Source organism: Orcinus orca, chromosome 4 (genome assembly GCF_937001465.1).
Source record: "Orcinus orca chromosome 4, mOrcOrc1.1, whole genome shotgun sequence".
Taxonomy (NCBI): Eukaryota; Metazoa; Chordata; class Mammalia; order Artiodactyla; family Delphinidae; genus Orcinus; species Orcinus orca.
Window position 1 is genome coordinate 60642580 of NC_064562.1, and position 24325 is coordinate 60666904.

Here is a 24325-nt window from a genome sequence, read left to right on the forward strand (position 1 = left end):
GGGGAAAGGTGAGTTGGGGTGCTGCATGAAACCAGAGATTGAAATTAGCACAGATACCGTTCCATAAGCCAAATATGTAATAGACAAGAGCTACTCCTTGCTCAACGAAGTGGACTCAACACTACATATTAAACGCCTAAGAATATACCTGACTAGTAAGAATCTTAAAACCTATGGATTTATATGTCTCTGAAAGAGAATCAAGCATGTGTACAGCAGCATAAATGCAGCAGTGATAGGATTGGTGAGGTTCGGTGAGCAAATGCAGACCCTTTGAAGTCATATTGCATGGTACCCATTCCATGGGTCTCAACTCTCCAGGTTTAAGGGATTCTTCCTTCAGCTAAAACATGCATGTGGAACCCAGAGTATGATCCACCGTGTGATCGGGAAACGTGTTCAAATGTGTCTCAGTTTTCGTCCCCTGGTACTCGCGTGCAAAATTCCATACGCTTTACTAACACTCTCCCCACTTGGAGAGTCAGTGCCTTTAACCTCCTTTAGGGCCCAGTTTGCAATTTCTGCAGAAAATGTACAGGAATAGGGAGAACCAATGAGAGACTAGCTGGAGGTGTCTGGACAGGCAAATTTAACTCTCATTTCCCAGCAGGAAGAGGAATTAACCAAAGGCTCCGCGTGCCATGCCAAAACCACACTAGGGCCTGAAGCAATCCTGCAGTGTTGTGGGCAGCTCACAAGAAAGCGAGTTGAGGAAAGGAGCTCAGGGGCACTGTCATTCACAAACCTGCAGAGTTATAAATGACAGCTATCGTCCAAAAATATATTGAAGTAAGGCTGCCAAGAGGACTTGAAAGCGGGGCAGAATTGCAGGAAACCGATTTCAGGAGGTAGACTGGAATTGCATGTAAAGCATAGGAAAAGAGGCAGAACGTCCACAATGATGCATTTGGCCAAAAAGGGCGCATGGGTTTTTTCCTGAATATATTCAGGAAAAAACGCATATGCACTTTTTGGCCAACCAAGCAAGCTTGCAAAGGAAATCTGCACTACATTGAAGTCTCACTGCCTCCCGGTCAAAAGGGCCATCTGAAAAAAGTGTAAAATCCAGAAAGGCAGGACAGGCCATGGAGAACTGGGAGCCTTGTTATGCTGATGGGCGGGATGTAAATTGCCAACAGCCACTCTGGAGAAGTGTATGGTGTTTCCTGAAACATCTAAAAGACAAAACAACAGAGCCTAGGGAACTTCCACTTATGGTCCTATAGCTTAGGGAAATTAAAATCAAAAAGACACAGCCACCCCAAAGTTTGGGATGGCTCTGTTTACAAGAACCTCGTTTACGGTACAAGTTCAATAACACAGAAAGCGAAAAATGGATAAAGAAGTTGTGGTACTTACGTACAATGCAATATCACTCAGCAATGAAATCTATGTCATCAGGCCCGTACCAGCATAATGAGTGGATTCAGGTACGATGATTCTAAGTGAAATAAGTCACACAGAAAAAGAAACATCATAAGATATCACTACTACACGGAATGTAAACTTGGCTACACAGCAACTGAATTACAAAACAGAACAGGGTCTCAAATGTAGAACACCAACTTATGCTTGCTTAAGGGGAAAGGTGAGTTGGGGTGCTGCATAAAACCAGAGATTGAAAGTAGCACATATACCGTTCCATAAGGCAAATATATAATAGACTAGAGCTACACCTTGCTCAATGAAGTCGACTCAACACCCCATATTAAATGCCTAAAAATATACCTGACTAGTAACAATCTTAAAACCTATGGATTTATATGTCTCCGAAAGAGAATCAACATGTGTACAGCGGCATAAACGCAGCAGTGATAGGACTGGTTAGGTTCGGTGAGCAAATGCAGACCCTTTGAAGTCATATTGCATGGTACCCATACCATGGGTCTCAACTCTCCAGGTTTAAGGGATTCTTCCTTCAGCTAAAACATGCATGTGGAACCCAGAGTATGATCCACCGTGTGATCGGGAAACGTGTTCAAATGTGTCTCAGTTTTCGTCCCCTGGTACTCGGGTGCAACATTCCAGACGCTTTAATAACACTCTCCCCACTTGGAGAGTCAGTGCCTTTAACCTCCTGTTTGGCCCAGTTTGCAATTTCTTCGGAAAATCAACAGTAATAGGGAGAACCAATGAGAGAGTAGCTGGAGGTGTCTGGACGGGCAAATTTAACTCTCATTTCCCACAAGGAAGAGGAATTAACCAAAGGCTCAGCGTGCCATTCCGGAACCACACTAGGGCCTGAAGCAATCCTGCGGTGTTGCGGCCAGCTCACAAGAAAGCGAGTTGAAGAAAGGAGCTCAGGGGCACTGTAATTCACAAAACTGCAGAGTTATAAATGATAGATATCGTCCAAAAATATATTGAAGTAAGGCTGCCAAGAGGACTTGAAAGCGGGGCAGAATTGCAGGAAACCGAGTTCAGGAGGTAGACTGGAATTGCATGTAAAGCATAGGAAAAGAGGCAGAACGTCCACAATGATGCACTTGGCCAAAAAGTGCGTATGCGTTTTTTCCTGAATGTATGCAGGAAAAAACGCATACGCCCTTTTTGGCCAACCAAGCAAGCTTGCAAAGGAAATCTGCACTACAATGAAGTCTCACTGCCCCCCGGTCAAAAGGGCCATCTGAAAAAAGTGTAAAATCCAGAAAGGCAGGACAGGCCATGGAGAACTGGGAGCCTTGTTATGCTGATGGGCGGGATGTAATTTGCCAACAGCCACTCTGAGGAAGTGTATGGTGTTTCCTGAAACATCTAAAAAACAAAGCAACAGAGCCTAGGGCACTTCCACTTATGGTCCTATAGCTTAGGGAAATTAAAATCAAAAAGACACAGCCACCCCAAATTTTGGGACGGCTCTGTTTACAAGAACCTCGTTTACGGTATATGTTCAATATCACAGAAAGCGAAAAATGGATAAAGAAGTTGTGGTACTTATGTACAATGCAATATCACTCAGCAATGAAATCTATGTCATCAGGCCCGTAGCAGCATAATGAGTGGATTCAGGTACGATGATACTAAGTGAAATAAGTCACACAGAAAAAGAAACATGATAAGATATCACTACTACATGGAATGTAAACTTGGCTACACAGCAACTGAATTACAAAACAGAACAGGGTCTCAAATGTAGAACACCAACTTATGCTTGCTTAAGGGGAAAGGTGAGTTGGGGTGCTGCATAAAACCAGAGATTGAAATTAGCACAGATACCGTTCCATAAGCCAAATATATAATAGACAAGAGCTACTCCTTGCTCAACGAAGTGGACTCAACACCACATATTAAACGCCTAAGAATATACCTGACTAGTAAGAATCTTAAAACCTATGGATTTATATGTCTCCGAAAGAGAATCAAGCATGTGTACAGCAGCTTAAATGCAGCAGTGATAGGATTGGTGAGGTTCGGTGAGCAAATGCAGACCCTTTGAAGTCATATTGCATGGTACCCATTCCATGGGTCTCAACTCTCCAGGTTTAAGGGATTCTTCCTTCAGCTAAAACATGCATGTGGAACCCAGAGTATGATCCACCGTGTGATCGGGAAACGTGTTCAAATGTGTCTCAGTTTTTGTCCCCTGGTACTCGCGTGCAAAATTCCATACGCTTTACTAACACTCTCCCCACTTGGAGAGTCAGTGCCTTTAACCTCCTTTAGGGCCCAGTTTGCAATTTCTGCAGAAAATGTACAGGAATAGGGAGAACCAATGAGAGACTAGCTGGAGGTGTCTGGACAGGCAAATTTAACTCTCATTTCCCACCAGGAAGAGGAATTAACCAAAGGCTCAGCGTGCCATGCCGGAACCACACTAGGGCCTGAAGCAATCCTGCAGTGTTGTGGGCAGCTCACAAGAAAGCGAGTTGAGGAAAGGAGCTCAGGGGCACTGTCATTCACAAACCTGCAGAGTTATAAATGACAGCTATCGTCCAAAAATATATTGAAGTAAGGCTGCCAAGAGGACTTGAAAGCGGGGCAGAATTGCAGGAAACCGATTTCAGGAGGTAGACTGGAATTGCATGTAAAGCATAGGAAAAGAGGCAGAACGTCCACAATGATGCATTTGGCCAAAAAGGGCGCATGGGTTTTTTCCTGAATATATTCAGGAAAAAACGCATATGCACTTTTTGGCCAACCAAGCAAGCTTGCAAAGGAAATCTGCACTACATTGAAGTCTCACTGCCTCCCGGTCAAAAGGGCCATCTGAAAAAAGTGTAAAATCCAGAAAGGCAGGACAGGCCATGGAGAACTGGGAGCCTTGTTATGCTGATGGGCGGGATGTAAATTGCCAACAGCCACTCTGGAGAAGTGTATGGTGTTTCCTGAAACATCTAAAAGACAAAACAACAGAGCCTAGGGAACTTCCACTTATGGTCCTATAGCTTAGGGAAATTAAAATCAAAAAGACACAGCCACCCCAAAGTTTGGGATGGCTCTGTTTACAAGAACCTCGTTTACGGTACAAGTTCAATAACACAGAAAGCGAAAAATGGATAAAGAAGTTGTGGTACTTACGTACAATGCAATATCACTCAGCAATGAAATCTATGTCATCAGGCCCGTAGAAGCATAATGAGTGGATTCAGGTACGATGATTCTAAGTGAAATAAGTCACACAGAAAAAGAAACATCATAAGATATCACTACTACACGGAATGTAAACTTGGCTACACAGCAACTGAATTACAAAACAGAACAGGGTCTCAAATGTAGAACACCAACTTATGCTTGCTTAAGGGGAAAGGTGAGTTGGGGTGCTGCATAAAACCAGAGATTGAAAGTAGCACATATACCATTCCATAAGGCAAATATATAATAGACTAGAGCTACACCTTGCTCAATGAAGTCGACTCAACACCCCATATTAAATGCCTAAAAATATACCTGACTAGTAACAATCTTAAAACCTATGGATTTATATGTCTCCGAAAGAGAATCAACATGTGTACAGCGGCATAAACGCAGCAGTGATAGGACTGGTTAGGTTCGGTGAGCAAATGCAGACCCTTTGAAGTCATATTGCATGGTACCCATTCCATGGGTCTCAACTCTCCAGGTTTAAGGGATTCTTCCTTCAGCTAAAACATGCATGTGGAACCCAGAGTATGATCCACCGTGTGATCGGGAAACGTGTTCAAATGTGTCTCAGTTTTCGTCCCCTGGTACTCGGGTGCAACATTCCAGACGCTTTACTAACACTCTCCCCACTTGGAGAGTCAGTGCCTTTAACCTCCTGTTTGGCCCAGTTTGCAATTTCTTCGGAAAATCAACAGTAATAGGGAGAACCAATGAGAGAGTAGCTGGAGGTGTCTGGACGGGCAAATTTAACTCTCATTTCCCACAAGGAAGAGGAATTAACCAAAGGCTCAGCGTGCCATGCCGGAACCACACTAGGGCCTGAAGCAATCCTGCGGTGTTGCGGCCAGCTCACAAGAAAGCGAGTTGAAGAAAGGAGCTCAGGGGCACTGTAATTCACAAAACTGCAGAGTTATAAATGATAGCTATCGTCCAAAAATATATTGAAGTAAGGCTGCCAAGAGGACTTGAAAGCGGGGCAGAATTGCAGGAAACCGAGTTCAGGAGGTAGACTGGAATTGCATGTAAAGCATAGGAAAAGAGGCAGAACGTCCACAATGATGCACTTGGCCAAAAAGTGCGTATGCGTTTTTTCCTGAATGTATGCAGGAAAAAACGCATACGCCCTTTTTGGCCAACCAAGCAAGCTTGCAAAGGAAATCTGCACTACAATGAAGTCTCACTGCCCCCCGGTCAAAAGGGCCATCTGAAAAAAGTGTAAAATCCAGAAAGGCAGGACAGGCCATGGAGAACTGGGAGCCTTGTTATGCTGATGGGCGGGATGTAATTTGCCAACAGCCACTCTGAGGAAGTGTATGGTGTTTCCTGAAACATCTAAAAAACAAAGCAACAGAGCCTAGGGCACTTCCACTTATGGTCCTATAGCTTAGGGAAATTAAAATCAAAAAGACACAGCCACCCCAAATTTTGGGACGGCTCTGTTTACAAGAACCTCGTTTACGGTATATGTTCAATATCACAGAAAGCGAAAAATGGATAAAGAAGTTGTGGTACTTACGTACAATGCAATATCACTCAGCAATGAAATCTATGTCATCAGGCCCGTAGCAGCATAATGAGTGGATTCAGGTACGATGATTCTAAGTGAAATAAGTCACACAGAAAAAGAAACATGATAAGATATCACTACTACATGGAATGTAAACTTGGCTACACAGCAACTGAATTACAAAACAGAACAGGGTCTCAAATGTAGAACACCAACTTATGCTTGCTTAAGGGGAAAGGTGAGTTGGGGTGCTGCATAAAACCAGAGATTGAAATTAGCACAGATACCCTTCCATAAGCCAAATATGTAATAGACAAGAGCTACTCCTTGCTCAACGAAGTGGACTCAACACCACATATTAAACGCCTAAGAATATACCTGACTAGTAAGAATCTTAAAACCTATGGATTTATATGTCTCCGAAAGAGAATCAAGCATGTGTACAGCAGCATAAATGCAGCAGTGATAGGATTGGTGAGGTTCGGTGAGCAAATGCAGACCCTTTGAAGTCATATTGCATGGTACCCATTCCATGGGTCTCAACTCTCCAGGTTTAAGGGATTCTTCCTTCAGCTAAAACATGCATGTGGAACCCAGAGTATGATCCACCGTGTGATCGGGAAACGTGTTCAAATGTGTCTCAGTTTTCGTCCCCTGGTACTCGCGTGCAAAATTCCATACGCTTTACTAACACTCTCCCCACTTGGAGAGTCAGTGCCTTTAACCTCCTTTAGGGCCCAGTTTGCAATTTCTGCAGAAAATGTACAGGAATAGGGAGAACCAATGAGAGACTAGCTGGAGGTGTCTGGACAGGCAAATTTAACTCTCATTTCCCACCAGGAAGAGGAATTAACCAAAGGCTCAGCGTGCCATGCCGGAACCACACTAGGGCCTGAAGCAATCCTGCAGTGTTGTGGGCAGCTCACAAGAAAGCGAGTTGAGGAAAGGAGCTCAGGGGCACTGTCATTCACAAACCTGCAGAGTTATAAATGACAGCTATCGTCCAAAAATATATTGAAGTAAGGCTGCCAAGAGGACTTGAAAGCGGGGCAGAATTGCAGGAAACTGATTTCAGGAGGTAGACTGGAATTGCATGTAAAGCATAGGAAAAGAGGCAGAACGTCCACAATGATGCATTTGGCCAAAAAGGGCGCATGGGTTTTTTCCTGAATATATTCAGGAAAAAACGCATATGCACTTTTTGGCCAACCAAGCAAGCTTGCAAAGGAAATCTGCACTACATTGAAGTCTCACTGCCTCCCGGTCAAAAGGGCCATCTGAAAAAAGTGTAAAATCCAGAAAGGCAGGACAGGCCATGGAGAACTGGGAGCCTTGTTATGCTGATGGGCGGGATGTAAATTGCCAACAGCCACTCTGGAGAAGTGTATGGTGTTTCCTGAAACATCTAAAAGACAAAACAACAGAGCCTAGGGAACTTCCACTTATGGTCCTATAGCTTAGGGAAATTAAAATCAAAAAGACACAGCCACCCCAAAGTTTGGGATGGCTCTGTTTACAAGAACCTCGTTTACGGTACAAGTTCAATAACACAGAAAGCGAAAAATGGATAAAGAAGTTGTGGTACTTACGTACAATGCAATATCACTCAGCAATGAAATCTATGTCATCAGGCCCGTAGCAGCATAATGAGTGGATTCAGGTACGATGATTCTAAGTGAAATAAGTCACACAGAAAAAGAAACATCATAAGATATCACTACTACACGGAATGTAAACTTGGCTACACAGCAACTGAATTACAAAACAGAACAGGGTCTCAAATGTAGAACACCAACTTATGCTTGCTTAAGGGGAAAGGTGAGTTGGGGTGCTGCATAAAACCAGAGATTGAAAGTAGCACATATACCGTTCCATAAGGCAAATATATAATAGACTAGAGCTACACCTTGCTCAATGAAGTCGACTCAACACCCCATATTAAATGCCTAAAAATATACCTGACTAGTAACAATCTTAAAACCTATGGATTTATATGTCTCCGAAAGAGAATCAACATGTGTACAGCGGCATAAACGCAGCAGTGATAGGACTGGTTAGGTTCGGTGAGCAAATGCAGACCCTTTGAAGTCATATTGCATGGTACCCATTCCATGGGTCTCAACTCTCCAGGTTTAAGGGATTCTTCCTTCAGCTAAAACATGCATGTGGAACCCAGAGTATGATCCACCGTGTGATCGGGAAACGTGTTCAAATGTGTCTCAGTTTTCGTCCCCTGGTACTCGGGTGCAACATTCCAGACGCTTTACTAACACTCTCCCCACTTGGAGAGTCAGTGCCTTTAACCTCCTGTTTGGCCCAGTTTGCAATTTCTTCGGAAAATCAACAGTAATAGGGAGAACCAATGAGAGAGTAGCTGGAGGTGTCTGGACGGGCAAATTTAACTCTCATTTCCCACAAGGAAGAGGAATTAACCAAAGGCTCAGCGTGCCATGCCGGAACCACACTAGGGCCTGAAGCAATCCTGCGGTGTTGCGGCCAGCTCACAAGAAAGCGAGTTGAAGAAAGGAGCTCAGGGGCACTGTAATTCACAAAACTGCAGAGTTATAAATGACAGCTATCGTCCAAAAATATATTGAAGTAAGGCTGCCAAGAGGACTTGAAAGCGGGGCAGAATTGCAGGAAACCGATTTCAGGAGGTAGACTGGAATTGCATGTAAAGCATAGGGAAAGTGGCAGAACGTCCACAATGATGCTCTTGGCCAAAAAGGGCGTATGCGTTTTTTCCTGAATATATTCAGGAAAAAACGCATACGCACTTTTTGGCCAACCAAGCAAGCTTGCAAAGGAAATCTGCACTACAATGAAGTCTCACAGCCCTCCAGTCAAAAGGGCCATCTGAAAAAAGTGTAAAATCCAGAAAGGCAGGACAGGCCATGGAGAACTGGGAGCCTTGTTATGCTGATGGGCGGGATGTAAATTGCCAACAGCCACTCTGGAGAAGTGTATGGTGTTTCCTGAAACCTCCAAAAAACAAAGCAACAGAGCGTAGTGTACTTCCACTTATGGTCATATAGCTTAGGGAAATTAAAATCAAAAAGACACAGCCACCCCAAAGTTTGCGACTGCTCTGTTTACAAGAACCTCGTTTACGGTACAAGTTCATTATCGCAGAATGCGAAAAATGGATAAAGAAGTTGTGGTACTTACGTACAATGCAATATCACTCAGCAATGAAATCTATGTCAACAGGCCTGTAGCAGCATAATGAGTGGATTCAGGTACGATGATTCTAAGTGAAATAAGTCACAAAGAAAAAGAAACATCATAAGATATCACTACTACACGGAATGTAAACTTGGCTACACAGGAACTGAATTACAAAACAGAACAGGGTCTCAAATGCAGAAAAACAACTTATGCTTGCTTAAGGGGAAAGGTGAGTTGGGGTGCTGCATAAAATCAGAGACTGAAATTAGAACAGATACTGTTCCATAAGCCAAATATGTAATAGACAAGAGCTACTACTTTCTCAACTAAGTGGACTCAACACCCCATATTAAACGCCTAAGAATACACCTGAGTAGTAAAAATCTTAAAACCTATGGATTTATATGTCTCCGAAAGAGAATCAAGCGTGTGTACAGTGGCATAAACGCAGCAGTGATGGGACTGGTGAGGTTCGGTGAGCAAATGCAGACCCTTTGAAGTCATATTGCATGGTACCCATTCCATGGGTCTCAACTCTCCAGGTTTAAGGGATTCTTCCTTCAGCTAAAACATGCATGTGGAACCCATTGTATGATCCAACATGTGATCGGGAAATGTGTTCAAATGTGTCTCAGTTTTCGTCCCCTTGTACTTGGGTGCAACATTCCAGACGCTTTACTAACACTCTCCCCACTTGGAGAGTCAGTGCCTTTAACCTCTTGTTTGGCCCAGTTTGCAATTTCTGCAGAAAATGAACACGAATAGGGAGAACCAATGAGAGACTAGCTGGAGGTGTCTGGATGGGCAAATTTAACTCTCATTTCCCACCAGGAAGAGAAATTAACCAAAGGATCTGTGTGTCGTGCTGGAACCACACTAGGGCATGAAGCAATCGTGCGGTATTGCGGCCAGCTCACAAGAAAGCGAGTTGAAGAAAGGAGCTCAGGGGCACTGTAATTCACAAAACTGCAGAGTTATAAATGACAGCTATCGTCCAGAAATATATTGAAGTAAGGCTGCCAAGAGGACTTGAAAGCGGGGCAGAATTGCAGGAAACCGAGTTCAGGAGGTAGACTGGAATTGCATGTAAAGCATAGGAAAAGAGGCAGAACGTCCACAATGATGCACTTGGACAAAAAGTGCGTATGCGTTTTTTCCTGAATGTATGCAGGAAAAAACGCATACGCACTTTTTGGCCAACCAAGCAAGCTTGCAAAGGAAATCTGCACTACAATGAAGTCTCACTGCCCCCCGGTCAAAAGGGCCATGTGAAAAAAGTGTAAAATCCAGAAAGGCAGGACAGGCCATGGAGAATTGGGAGCCTTGTTATGCTGATGGGCGGGATGTAATTTGCCAACAGCCACTCTGAGGAAGTGTATGGTGTTTCCTGAAACATCTAAAAAACAAAGCAACAGAGCCTAGGGCACTTCCACTTATGGTCCTATAGCTTAGGGAAATTAAAATCAAAAAGACACAGCCACCCCAAATTTTGGGACGGCTCTGTTTACAAGAACCTCGTTTACGGTATATGTTCAATATCACAGAAAGCGAAAAATGGATAAAGAAGTTGTGGTACTTACGTACAATGCAATATCACTCAGCAATGAAATCTATGTCATCAGGCCCGTAGCAGCATAATGAGTGGATTCAGGTACGATGATTCTAAGTGAAATAAGTCACACAGAAAAAGAAACATGATAAGATATCACTACTACATGGAATGTAAACTTGGCTACACAGCAACTGAATTACAAAACAGAACAGGGTCTCAAATGTAGAACACCAACTTATGCTTGCTTAAGGGGAAAGGTGAGTTGGGGTGCTGCATAAAACCAGAGATTGAAATTAGCACAGATACCGTTCCATAAGCCAAATATGTAATAGACAAGAGCTACTCCTTGCTCAACGAAGTGGACTCAACACCACATATTAAACGCCTAAGAATATACCTGACTAGTAAGAATCTTAAAACCTATGGATTTATATGTCTCCGAAAGAGAATCAAGCATGTGTACAGCAGCATAAATGCAGCAGTGATAGGATTGTTGAGGTTCGGTGAGCAAATGCAGACCCTTTGAAGTCATATTGCATGGTACCCATTCCATGGGTCTCAACTCTCCAGGTTTAAGGGATTCTTCCTTCAGCTAAAACATGCATGTGGAACCCAGAGTATGATCCACCGTGTGATCGGGAAACGTGTTCAAATGTGTCTCAGTTTTCATCCCCTGGTACTCGCGTGCAAAATTCCATACGCTTTACTAACACTCTCCCCACTTGGAGAGTCAGTGCCTTTAACCTCCTTTATGGCCCAGTTTGCAATTTCTGCAGAAAATGTACAGGAATAGGGAGAGCCAATGAGAGACTAGCTGGAGGTGTCTGGACAGGCAAATTTAACTCTCATTTCCCAGCAGGAAGAGGAATTAACCAAAGGCTCAGCGTGCCATGCCGGAACCACACTAGGGCCTGAAGCAATCCTGCAGTGTTGTGGGCAGCTCACAAGAAAGCGAGTTGAGGAAAGGAGCTCAGGGGCACTGTCATTCACAAACCTGCAGAGTTATAAATGACAGCTATCGTCCAAAAATATATTGAAGTAAGGCTGCCAAGAGGACTTGAAAGCGGGGCAGAATTGCAGGAAACCGATTTCAGGAGGTAGACTGGAATTGCATGTAAAGCATAGGAAAAGAGGCAGAACGTCCACAATGATGCATTTGGCCAAAAAGGGCGCATGGGTTTTTTCCTGAATATATTCAGGAAAAAACGCATATGCACTTTTTGGCCAACCAAGCAAGCTTGCAAAGGAAATCTGCACTACATTGAAGTCTCACTGCCTCCCGGTCAAAAGGGCCATCTGAAAAAAGTGTAAAATCCAGAAAGGCAGGACAGGCCATGGACAACTGGGAGCCTTGTTATGCTGATGGGCGGGATGTAAATTGCCAACAGTCACTCTGGAGAAGTGTATGGTGTTTCCTGAAACATCTAAAAGACAAAACAACACAGCCTAGGGAACTTCCACTTATGGTCCTATAGCTTAGGGAAATTAAAATCAAAAAGACACAGCCACCCCAAAGTTTGGGATGGCTCTGTTTACAAGAACCTCGTTTACGGTACAAGTTCAATAACACAGAAAGCGAAAAATGGATAAAGAAGTTGTGGTACTTACGTACAATGCAATATCACTCAGCAATGAAATCTATGTCATCAGGCCCGTAGCAGCATAATGAGTGGATTCAGGTACGATGATTCTAAGTGAAATAAGTCACACAGAAAAAGAAACATCATAAGATATCACTACTACACGGAATGTAAACTTGGCTACACAGCAACTGAATTACAAAACAGAACAGGGTCTCAAATGTAGAACACCAACTTATGCTTGCTTAAGGGGAAAGGTGAGTTGGGGTGCTGCATAAAACCAGAGATTGAAAGTAGCACATATACCGTTCCATAAGGCAAATATATAATAGACTAGAGCTACACCTTGCTCAATGAAGTCGACTCAACACCCCATATTAAATGCCTAAAAATATACCTGACTAGTAACAATCTTAAAACCTATGGATTTATATGTCTCCGAAAGAGAATCAACATGTGTACAGCGGCATAAACGCAGCAGTGATAGGACTGGTTAGGTTCGGTGAGCAAATGCAGACCCTTTGAAGTCATATTGCATGGTACCCATTCCATGGGTCTCAACTCTCCAGGTTTAAGGGATTCTTCCTTCAGCTAAAACATGCATGTGGAACCCAGAGTATGATCCACCGTGTGATCGGGAAACGTGTTCAAATGTGTCTCAGTTTTCGTCCCCTGGTACTCGGGTGCAACATTCCAGACGCTTTACTAACACTCTCCCCACTTGGAGAGTCAGTGCCTTTAACCTCCTGTTTGGCCCAGTTTGCAATTTCTTCGGAAAATCAACAGGAATAGGGAGAACCAATGAGAGAGTAGCTGGAGGTGTCTGGACGGGCAAATTTAACTCTCATTTCCCACAAGGAAGAGGAATTAACCAAAGGCTCAGCGTGCCATGCCGGAACCACACTAGGGCCTGAAGCAATCCTGCGGTGTTGCGGCCAGCTCACAAGAAAGCGAGTTGAAGAAAGGAGCTCAGGGGCACTGTAATTCACAAAACTGCAGAGTTATAAATGACAGCTATCGTCCAGAAATATATTGAAGTAAGGTTGCCAAGAGGACTTGAAAGCGGGGCAGAATTGCAGGAAACCGATTTCAGGAGGTAGACTGGAATTGCATGTAAAGCATAGGGAAAGTGGCAGAACGTCCACAATGATGCTCTTGGCCAAAAAGGGCGTATGCGTTTTTTCCTGAATATATTCAGGAAAAAACGCATACGCACTTTTTGGCCAACCAAGCAAGCTTGCAAAGGAAATCTGCACTACAATGAAGTCTCACAGCCCTCCGGTCAAAAGGGCCATCTGAAAAAAGTGTAAAATCCAGAAAGGCAGGACAGGCCATGGAGAACTGGGAGCCTTGTTATGCTGATGGGCGGGATGTAAATTGCCAACAGCCACTCTGGAGAAGTGTATGGTGTTTCCTGAAACCTCCAAAAAACAAAGCAACAGAGCGTAGTGTACTTCCACTTATGGTCATATAGCTTAGGGAAATTAAAATCAAAAAGACACAGCCACCCCAAAGTTTGGGACAGCTCTGTTTACAAGAACCTCGTTTACCGTACAAGTTCATTATCGCAGAATGCGAAAAATGGATAAAGAAGTTGTGGTACTTACGTACAATGCAATATCACTCAGCAATGAAATCTATGTCATCAGGCCCGTAGCAGCATAATGAGTGGATTCAGGTACGATGATTCTAAGTGAAATAAGTCACACAGAAAAAGAAACATCATAAGATATCACTAATACACGGAATGTAAACTTGGCTACAAAGGAACTGAATTACAAAACAGAACAGGGTCTCAAATGCAGAAAACCAACTTATGCTTGCTTAAGGGGAAAGGTGAGTTGGGGTGCTGCATAAAACCAGAGATTGAAAGTAGCACAGATACCGTTCCATAAGCCAAATATATAATAGCCTAGAGCTACACCTTGCTCAACGAAGTCGACTCAACACCCCATATTAAACGCCTAAAAATATACCTGACTAGTAAGAATCTTAAAACCTATGGATTTATATGTCTCCGAAAGAGAATCAAGCATGTGTACAGTGGCATAAACGCAGCAGTGATAGGATTGGTGAGGTTCGGTGAGCAAATGCAGACCCTTTGAAGTCATATTGCATGGTACCCATTCCATGGGTCTCAACTCTCCAGGTTTAAGGGATTCTTCTTTCAGCTAAAACATGCATGTGGAACCCAGAGTGTGATCCACCGTGTGATCGGGAAACGTGTTCAAATGTGTCTCACTTTTCGTCCCCTGGTACTCGGGTGCAACATTCCAGACGCTTTACTAACACTCTCCCCACTTGGAGAGTCAGTGCCTTTAACCTCCTGTTTGGCCCAGTTTGCAATTTCTGCGGAAAATGAACAGGAATAGGGAGAACCAATGAGAGACTAGCTGGAGGTGTCTGGACGGGCAAATTTAACTCTCATTTCCCACCAGGAAGAGGAATTAACCAAAGGCTCAGCGTGCCATGCCGGAACCACACTAGGGCCTGAAGCAATCCTGCGGTGTTGCGGCCAGCTCACAAGAAAGCGAGTTGAAGAAAGGAGCTCAGGGGCAATGTCATTCACAAACCTGCAGAGTTATAAATGACAGCTATCGTCCAAAAATATATTGAAGTAAGGCTGCCAAGAGGACTTGAAAGCGGGGCAGAATTGCAGGAAACCGATTTCAGGAGATAGACTAGAATTGCATGTAAAGCATAGGAAAAGAGGCAGAACGTCCACAATGATGCACTTGGCCAAAAAGGGCGTATGCCTTTTTTCCAGAATATATATAGGAAAAAACGCATATGCCCTTTTTGGCCAACTAAGCAAGCTTGCAAAGGAAATCTGCACTACAATGCAGTCTCACTGCCCCCTGGTCAAAAGGGCCATCTGAAAAAAGTGTAAAATCCAGAAAGGCAGGACAGGCCATGGACAACTGGGAGCCTTGTTATGCTGATGGGCGGGATGTAAATTGCCAACAGCCACTCTGAGGAAGTGTATGGTGTTTCCTGATACGTCTAAAAAACAAAGCAACAGAGCCTAGGGCACTTCCACTTATGGTCCTATAGCTTAGGGAAATTAAAATCAAAAAGACACAGCCACCGCAAAGTTTGGGCCGGCTCTGATTAGAAGAACTTCGTTTACGGTACAAGTTCAATATCGCAGAAAGTGAAAAATGGATAAAGAAGTTGTGGTACTTATGAACAATGCAATATCACTCAGCAATGAAATCTATGTCATCAGGCCCGTAGCAGCATAATGAGTGGATAAATGTACGATGATTCTAAGTGAAATAAGTCACACAGAAAAAGAAACATCATAAGATATCACTACTAGACGCAATGTAAACTTGGTTACACAGGAACTGAATTACAAAACAGAACAGGGTCTCAAATGTAGAAAACCAACTTATGCTTGCTTAAGGGGAAAGCTGAGTTGGGGTGCTGCATAAAACCAGAGATTGAAATTAGCACAGATACCGTTCCATAAGCCAAATATGTAATAGACAAGAGCTACTCCTTGCTCAACGAAGTGGACTCAACACCCCATATTAAACGCCTAAGAATATACCTGACTAGTAAGAATCTTAAAACCTATGGATTTATATGTCTCGAAAAGAGAATCAAGCATGTGTACAGTGGCATAAACGCAGCAGTGATATGATTGGTGAGGTTCGGTGAGCAAATGCAGACCCTTTGAAGTCATATTGCCTATTACCCATTCCATGGGTCTCAACTCTCCAGGTTTAAGGGATTCTTCCTTCAGCTAAAACATGCATGTGGAACCCAGAGTATGATCCACCGTGTGATCGGGAAACATGTTCAAATGTGTCTCAGATTTCATCCCCTGGTACTCGGGTGCAACATTCCAGACGCTTTACTAACACTCTCCCCACTTGGAGAGTCAGTGCCTTTAACCTCCTGTTTGGCCCACTTTGAAATTTCTGCGGAAAATGAACAGAATAGGGAGAAACAATGAGAGACTAGCTGGAGGTGTCTGGACGGGCAAATTTAACTCTCATTTCCCACCAGGAAGAGGATTTAACCAAAGGCTCAGCGTGCTGTGCCGGAACCACACTATGGCCTGAAGCAATCCTGCCGTGTTGCGGCCAGCTCACAAGAAAGCGAGTTGAAGAAAGGAGCTCAGGGGCACTGTCATTCACAAACTTGCAGAGTTATAAATGACAGCTCTCGTCCAAAAATATATTGAAGTAAGGCAGCCAAGAGGACTTGAATGTTGGGCAGAATTGCAGGAAACCGATTTCAGGAGGTAGACTGGAATTGCATGTAAAGCATAGGAAAAGAGGCAGAACGTCCACAATGATGCACTGGGCCAAAAAGGGGGTATGCATTTTTTCCTGAATATATTCAGGAAAAAACGCATACGCCCTTTTTGGCAAACCAAGCAAGCTTGCAAAGGAAATCTGCACTGCAATGAAGTCTCACTGCCCCATGGTCAAAAGGGTCATCTGAAAAAAGTGTAAAATCCAGAAAGGCAGGACAGGCCACGGAGAACTGGGAGGTTTGTTATGCTGATGGGTGGGATGTAAATTGCCAACAGCCACTCTGGAGCAGTGTATGGTGTTTCCTGAAACATCTAAAAAACAAAGCAACAGAGTCTAGGGCACTTCCACTTATGGTCCTATAGCTTACGGAGATTAAAATCAAAAAGACACAGCCACCCCAAAATTTGGGACGGCTCTGTTTACAGGAACCTCGTTTACGGTACAAGTTCAATATCGCAGAAAGCGAAAAATGGATAAAGAACTTGTGGAACTTACGTACAATGCAATATCACTCAGCAATGAAATCTATGTCATCAGGCCCGTAGCAGCATAATGAGTGGATTCAGGTACGATGATTCTAAGTGAAATAAGTCACACAGAAAAAGAAACATCATAAGATATCACTAATACACAGAATGTAAACGTGGCTACACAGGAACTGAAATACGAAACAGAACAGCGACTCAAATATAGAAAACCAATTTCTGCTTGCTGAAGGGGAAAGGTGAGTTGGGGTGCTGCATAAAACCAGAGATTGAAATTAGCACAGATACCGTTCCATAAGTCAAATATGTAATAGACTAGAGCTACTCCTTGCTCAACGAAGTGGACACAACACCCCATATTAAACGCCTAAGAATATACCTGACTAGTAAGAATCTTAAAACCTATGGATTTATATGTCCCCGAAAGAGAATCAAGCGTGTGTACAGCGGCATAAACGCAGCAGTGATATGATTGGTGAGGTTCGGTGAGCAAATGTAGACCCTTTGAAGTCATATTGCATGCTACCCATTCCATGGGTCTCAACTCTCCAGGTTTAAGGGATTCTTCCTTCAGCTAAAACATGCATGTGGATCCCAGAGTATGATCCACCGTGTGATCAGGAAACGTGTTCAAATGTGTCTCAGTTTTCGTCCCCTGGTACTCGGGTGCAACATTCCAGACGCTTTACTAACTCTCCCCACTTGGAGAGTCAGTGCCTTTAACCTCCTTTTTGGCCCAGTTTGCAATTTCTGCGGAAAATGAACAGGAATAGGGAGAACCAATGAGAGACTAGCTGGAGGTGTCTGGACGGGCCAATTTAACTGTCATTTCCCACCAGGAAGAGGAATTAAACAAAGGCTCAGCGTGCCGTGCCAGAACCAAACTAGGGCTTGAAGCAATCCTGCGGTGTTGCGGCCAGCTCACAAGAAAGCGAGTTGAAGAAAGGAGCTCAGGGGCACTGTCATTCACAAACCTGCAGAGTTATAAATGACAGCTATCATCCAAAAATATAGTGAAGTAAGGCTGCCAAGAGGACTTGAATGCGGGGCAGAATTGCAGGAAACCGATTTCAGGAGGTAGACTGGAATTGCATGTAAAGCATAGGAAAAGAGGCAGAACGTCCACAATGAAGCACTTGGCCAAAAAGGGCGTATGCGTTTTTTCCTGAATATATTCAGGAAAAACCGCATACGCCCTTTTTGGCCAACCAAGCAAGCTTGCAAAGGAAATCTGCACTACAATGAAGTCTCACTGCCCCCCGGTCAAAAGGGCCATGTGAAAAAAGTGTAAAATCCAGAAATCAGGACAGGCCATGGAGAACTGGGAACCTTGTTATGCTGATGGGCGGGATGTTAATTGCCAACAGCCACTCTGGAGAAGTGTATGGTGTTTCCTGAAACATCTACAAAACAAAGCAACAGAGCCTAGGGCACTTCCACTTATGGTGCTATAGCTTAGGGAAATTAAAATCAAAAAGACACAGCCGCCCCAAAGTTTGGGATGGCTCTGTTTACAAGAACCTCATTTACGGTAGAAGTTCAATATCACAGAAAGCGAAAAATGGATAAAGAATTTGTGGTACTTACGTACAATGCAATATCACTCAGCAATGAAATCTATGTCATCAGGCCCGTAGCAGCATAATGAGTGGATTCAGGTACGATGATTCTAAGTGAAATAAGTCACACAGAAAAAGAAACATCATAAGATATCACTAATACACGGAATGTAAACTTGGCTACAAAGGAACTGAATTACAAAACAGAACAGGGTCTCAAATGCAGAAAACCAACTTATGCTTGCTTAAGGGGAAAGGTGAGTTGGGGTGCTGCATAAAACCAGAGATTGAAAGTAGCACAGATACCGTTCCATAAGCCAAATATATAATAGCCTAGAGCTACACCTTGCTCAACGAAGTCGACTCAACACCCCATATTAAACGCCTAAAAATATACCTGACTAGTAAGAATCTTAAAACCTATGGATTTATATGTCTCCGAAAGAGAATCAAGCATGTGTACAGTGGCATAAACGCAGCAGTGATAGGATTGGTGAGGTTCGGTGAGCAAATGCAGACCCTTTGAAGTCATATTGCATGGTACCCATTCCATGGGTCTCAACTCTCCAGGTTTAAGGGATTCTTCTTTCAGCTAAAACATGCATGTGGAACCCAGAGTATGATCCACCGTGTGATCGGGAAATGTGTTCAAATGTGTCTCACTTTTCGTCCCCTGGTACTCGGGTGCAACATTCCAGACGCTTTACTAACACTCTCCCCACTTGGAGAGTCAGTGCCTTTAACCTCCTGTTTGGCCCAGTTTGCAATTTCTGCGGAAAATGAACAGGAATAGGGAGAACCAATGAGAGACTAGCTGGAGGTGTCTGGACGGGCAAATTTAACTCTCATTTCCCACCAGGAAGAGGAATTAACCAAAGGCTCAGCGTGCCATGCCGGAACCACACTAGGGCCTGAAGCAATCCTGCGGTGTTGCGGCCAGCTCACAAGAAAGCGAGTTGAAGAAAGGAGCTCAGGGGCAATGTCATTCACAAACCTGCAGAGTTATAAATGACAGCTATCGTCCAAAAATATATTGAAGTAAGGCTGCCAAGAGGACTTGAAAGCGGGGCAGAATTGCAGGAAACCGATTTCAGGAGATAGACTAGAATTGCATGTAAAGCATAGGAAAAGAGGCAGAACGTCCACAATGATGCACTTGGCCAAAAAGGGCGTATGCCTTTTTTCCAGAATATATATAGGAAAAAACGCATACGACCTTTTTGTCCAACTAAGCAAGCTTGCAAAGGAAATCTGCACTACAATGCAGTCTCACTGCCCCCTGGTCAAAAGGGCCATCTGAAAAAAGTGTAAAATCCAGAAAGGCAGGACAGGCCATGGACAACTGGGAGCCTTGTTATGCTGATGGGCGGGATGTAAATTGCCAACAGCCACTCTGAGGAAGTGTATGGTGTTTCCTGATACGTCTAAAAAACAAAGCAACAGAGCCTAGGTCACTTCCACTTATGGTCCTATAGCTTAGGGAAATTAAAATCAAAAAGACACAGCCACCCCAAAGTTTGGGCCGGCTCTGATTAGAAGAACTTCGTTTACGGTACAAGTTCAATATCGCAGAAAGTGAAAAATGGATAAAGAAGTTGTGGTACTTATGAACAATGCAATATCACTCAGCAATGAAATCTATGTCATCAGGCCCGTAGCAGCATAATGAGTGGATAAAAGTACGATGATTCTAAGTGAAATAAGTCACACAGAAAAAGAAACATCATAAGATATCACTACTAGACGCAATGTAAACTTGGTTACACAGGAACTGAATTACAAAACAGAACAGGGTCTCAAATGTAGAAAACCAACTTATGCTTGCTTAAGGGGAAAGCTGAGTTGGGGTGCTGCATAAAACCAGAGATTGAAATTAGCACAGATACCGTTCCATAAGCCAAATATGTAATAGACAAGAGCTACTCCTTGCTCAACGAAGTGGACTCAACACCCCATATTAAACGCCTAAGAATATACCTGACTAGTAAGAATCTTAAAACCTATGGATTTATATGTCTCGAAAAGAGAATCAAGCGTGTGTACAGTGGCATAAACGCAGCAGTGATATGATTGGTGAGGTTCGGTGAGCAAATGCAGACCCTTTGAAGTCATATTGCCTATTACCCATTCCATGGGTCTCAACTCTCCAGGTTTAAGGGATTCTTCCTTCAGCTAAAACATGCATGTGGAACCCAGAGTATGATCCACCGTGTGATCGGGAAACATGTTCAAATATGTCTCAGATTTCATCCCCTGGTACTCGGGTGCAACATTCCAGACGCTTTACTAACACTCTCCCCACTTGGAGAGTCAGTGCCTTTAACCTCCTGTTTGGCCCACTTTGAAATTTCTGCGGAAAATGAACAGAATAGGGAGAAACAATGAGAGACTAGCTGGAGGTGTCTGGACGGGCAAATTTAACTCTCATTTCCCACCAGGAAGAGGATTTAACCAAAGGCTCAGCGTGCTGTGCCGGAACCACACTATGGCCTGAAGCAATCCTGCCGTGTTGCGGCCAGCTCACAAGAAAGCGAGTTGAAGAAAGGAGCTCAGGGGCACTGTCATTCACAAACTTGCAGAGTTATAAATGACAGCTCTCGTCCAAAAATATATTGAAGTAAGGCAGCCAAGAGGACTTGAATGTTGGGCAGAATTGCAGGAAACCGATTTCAGGAGGTAGACTGGAATTGCATGTAAAGCATAGGAAAAGAGGCAGAACGTCCACAATGATGCACTGGGCCAAAAAGGGCGTATGCATTTTTTCCTGAATATATTCAGGAAAAAACGCATACGCCCTTTTTGGCAAACCTAGCAAGCTTGCAAAGGAAATCTGCACTGCAATGAAGTCTCACTGCCCCATGGTCAAACGGGTCATCTGAAAAAAGTGTAAAATCCAGAAAGGCAGGACAGGCCACGGAGAACTGGGAGGTTTGTTATGCTGATGGGTGGGATGTAAATTGCCAACAGCCACTCTGGAGCAGTGTATGGTGTTTCCTGAAACATCTAAAAAACAAAGCAACAGAGTCTAGGGCACTTCCACTTATGGTCCTATAGCTTACAGAGATTAAAATCAAAAAGACACAGCCACCCCAAAATTTGGGACGGCTCTGTTTACAGGAACCTCGTTTACGGTACAAGTTCAATATCGCAGAAAGCGAAAAATGGATAAAGAACTTGTGGAACTTACGTACAATGCAATATCACTCAGCAATGAAATCTATGTCATCAGGCCCGTAGCAGCATAATGAGTGGATTCAGGTACGATAATTCTAAGTGAAATAAGTCACACAGAAAAAGAAACATCATAAGATATCACTAATACACAGAATGTAAACGTGGCTACACAGGAACTGAAATACGAAACAGAACAGCTACTCAAATATAGAAAACCAACTTCTGCTTGCTGAAGGGGAAAGGTGAGTTGGGGTGCTGCATAAAACCAGAGATTGAAATTAGCACAGATACCGTTCCATAAGTCAAATATGTAATAGACTAGAGCTACTCCTTGCTCAACGAAGTGGACACAACACCCCATATTAAACGCCTAAGAATATACCTGACTAGTAAGAATCTTAAAACCTATGGATTTATATGTCCCCGAAAGAGAATCAAGCGTGTGTACAGCGGCATAAACGCAGCAGTGATACGATTGGTGAGGTTCGGTGAGCAAATGTAGACCCTTTGAAGTCATATTGCATGCTACCCATTCCATGGGTCTCAACTCTCCAGGTTTAAGGGATTCTTCCTTCAGATAAAACATGCATGTGGATCCCAGAGTATGATCCACCGTGTGATCAGGAAATGTGTTCAAATGTGTCTCAGTTTTCGTCCCCTGGTACTCGGGTGCAACATTCCAGACGCTTTACTAACTCTCCCCACTTGGAGAGTCAGTGCCTTTAACCTCCTTTTTGGCCCAGTTTGCAATTTCTGCGGAAAATGAACAGGAATAGGGAGAACCAATGAGAGACTAGCTGGAGGTGTCTGGACGGGCAAATTTAACTGTCATTTCCCACCAGGAAGAGGAATTAAACAAAGGCTCAGCGTGCCGTGCCAGAACCAAACTAGGGCTTGAAGCAATCCTGCGGTGTTGCGGCCAGCTCACAAGAAAGCGAGTTGAAGAAAGGAGCTCAGGGGCACTGTCATTCACAAACCTGCAGAGTTATAAATGACAGCTATCGTCCAAAAATATATTGAAGTAAGGCAGCGAAGAGGACTTGAATGTGGGGCAGAATTGCAGGAAACCGATTTCAGCAGGTAGACTGGAATTGCATGTAAAGCATAGGAAAAGAGGCAGAAGGTCCACAATGATGCACTTGGCCAAATAGGGCGTATGCGTTTTTTCCTGAATATATTCAGGAAAAAACGCATACGCCCTTTTTGGCCAACCAAGCAAGCTTGCAAAGGAAATCTGCACTACAATGAAGTCTCACTGCCCCCCGGTCAAAGGGCCATCTGAAAAAAGTATAAAATCCAGAAAGGCAGGACAGGCCATGGAGAACTGGGAGCCTTGTTATGCTGATGGGCACGATGTAAATTGCCAACAGCCACTCTGGAGAAGTGTATGGTGTTTCCTGAAACATCTAAAAAACAAAGCAACAGAGCCTAGGGCACTTCCACTTATGGTCCTATAGCTTAGGGAAATTAAAATAAAAAAGACACAGCCACCCCAAATTTTGGGACGTATCTGTTTACAAGAACCTCGTTTACGGTACATATTCAATATCACAGAAAGCGAAAAATGGATAAAGAAGTTGTGGTACTTACGTACAATGCAATATCACTCAGCAATGAAATCTATGTCATCAGGCCCATAGCAGCATAATGAGTGGATTCAGGTACGATGATTCTAAGTGAAATAAGTCACACAGAAAAAGAAACATCATAAGATATCACTACTACACGGAATGTAAACTTGGTTACACAGGAACTGAATTACAAAACAAAACAGGGTCTCAAATGTAGAAAACCAACTTATGCTTGCTTAAGTGGAAAGGTGAGTTGGGGTGCTGCATAACACCAGAGATTGAAATTAGCACAGATACCGTTCCATAAGCCAAATATGTAATAGTCAAGAGCTACTCCTTGCTCAACCAAGTGGACTCAACACCCCATATTAAACGCCTAAGAATATACCTGACTAGTAAGAATCTTAAAACCTATGGATTTATATGTATCCAAAAGAGAATCAAGCATGTGTACAGCGGCATAAACGCAGCAGTGATAGGATTGGTGAGGTTCGGTGAGCAAATGCAGACCCTTTGAAGTCATATTGCATGGTACCCATTCCATGGGTCTCAACTCTCCAGGTTTAAGGGATTCTTCCTTCAGCTAAAACATGCATGTGGAACCCAGAGTATGATCCACCGTGATATCGGGAAACGTGTTCAAATGTGTCTCAGTTTTCGTCCCCTGGTACTCGGGTGCAACGTTCCGGATGCTTTACTAACTCTCCCCACTTGGAGAGTCAGTGCCTTTAACCTCCTGTTTGGCCCAGTTTGCAATTTCTGCGGAAAATGAACAGGAATAGGGAGAACCTATGATAGACTAGCTGGAGGTGTCTGGACGGGCAAATTTAACTCTCATTTCCCACCAGGAAGAGGAATTAACCAAAGGCTCAGCGTG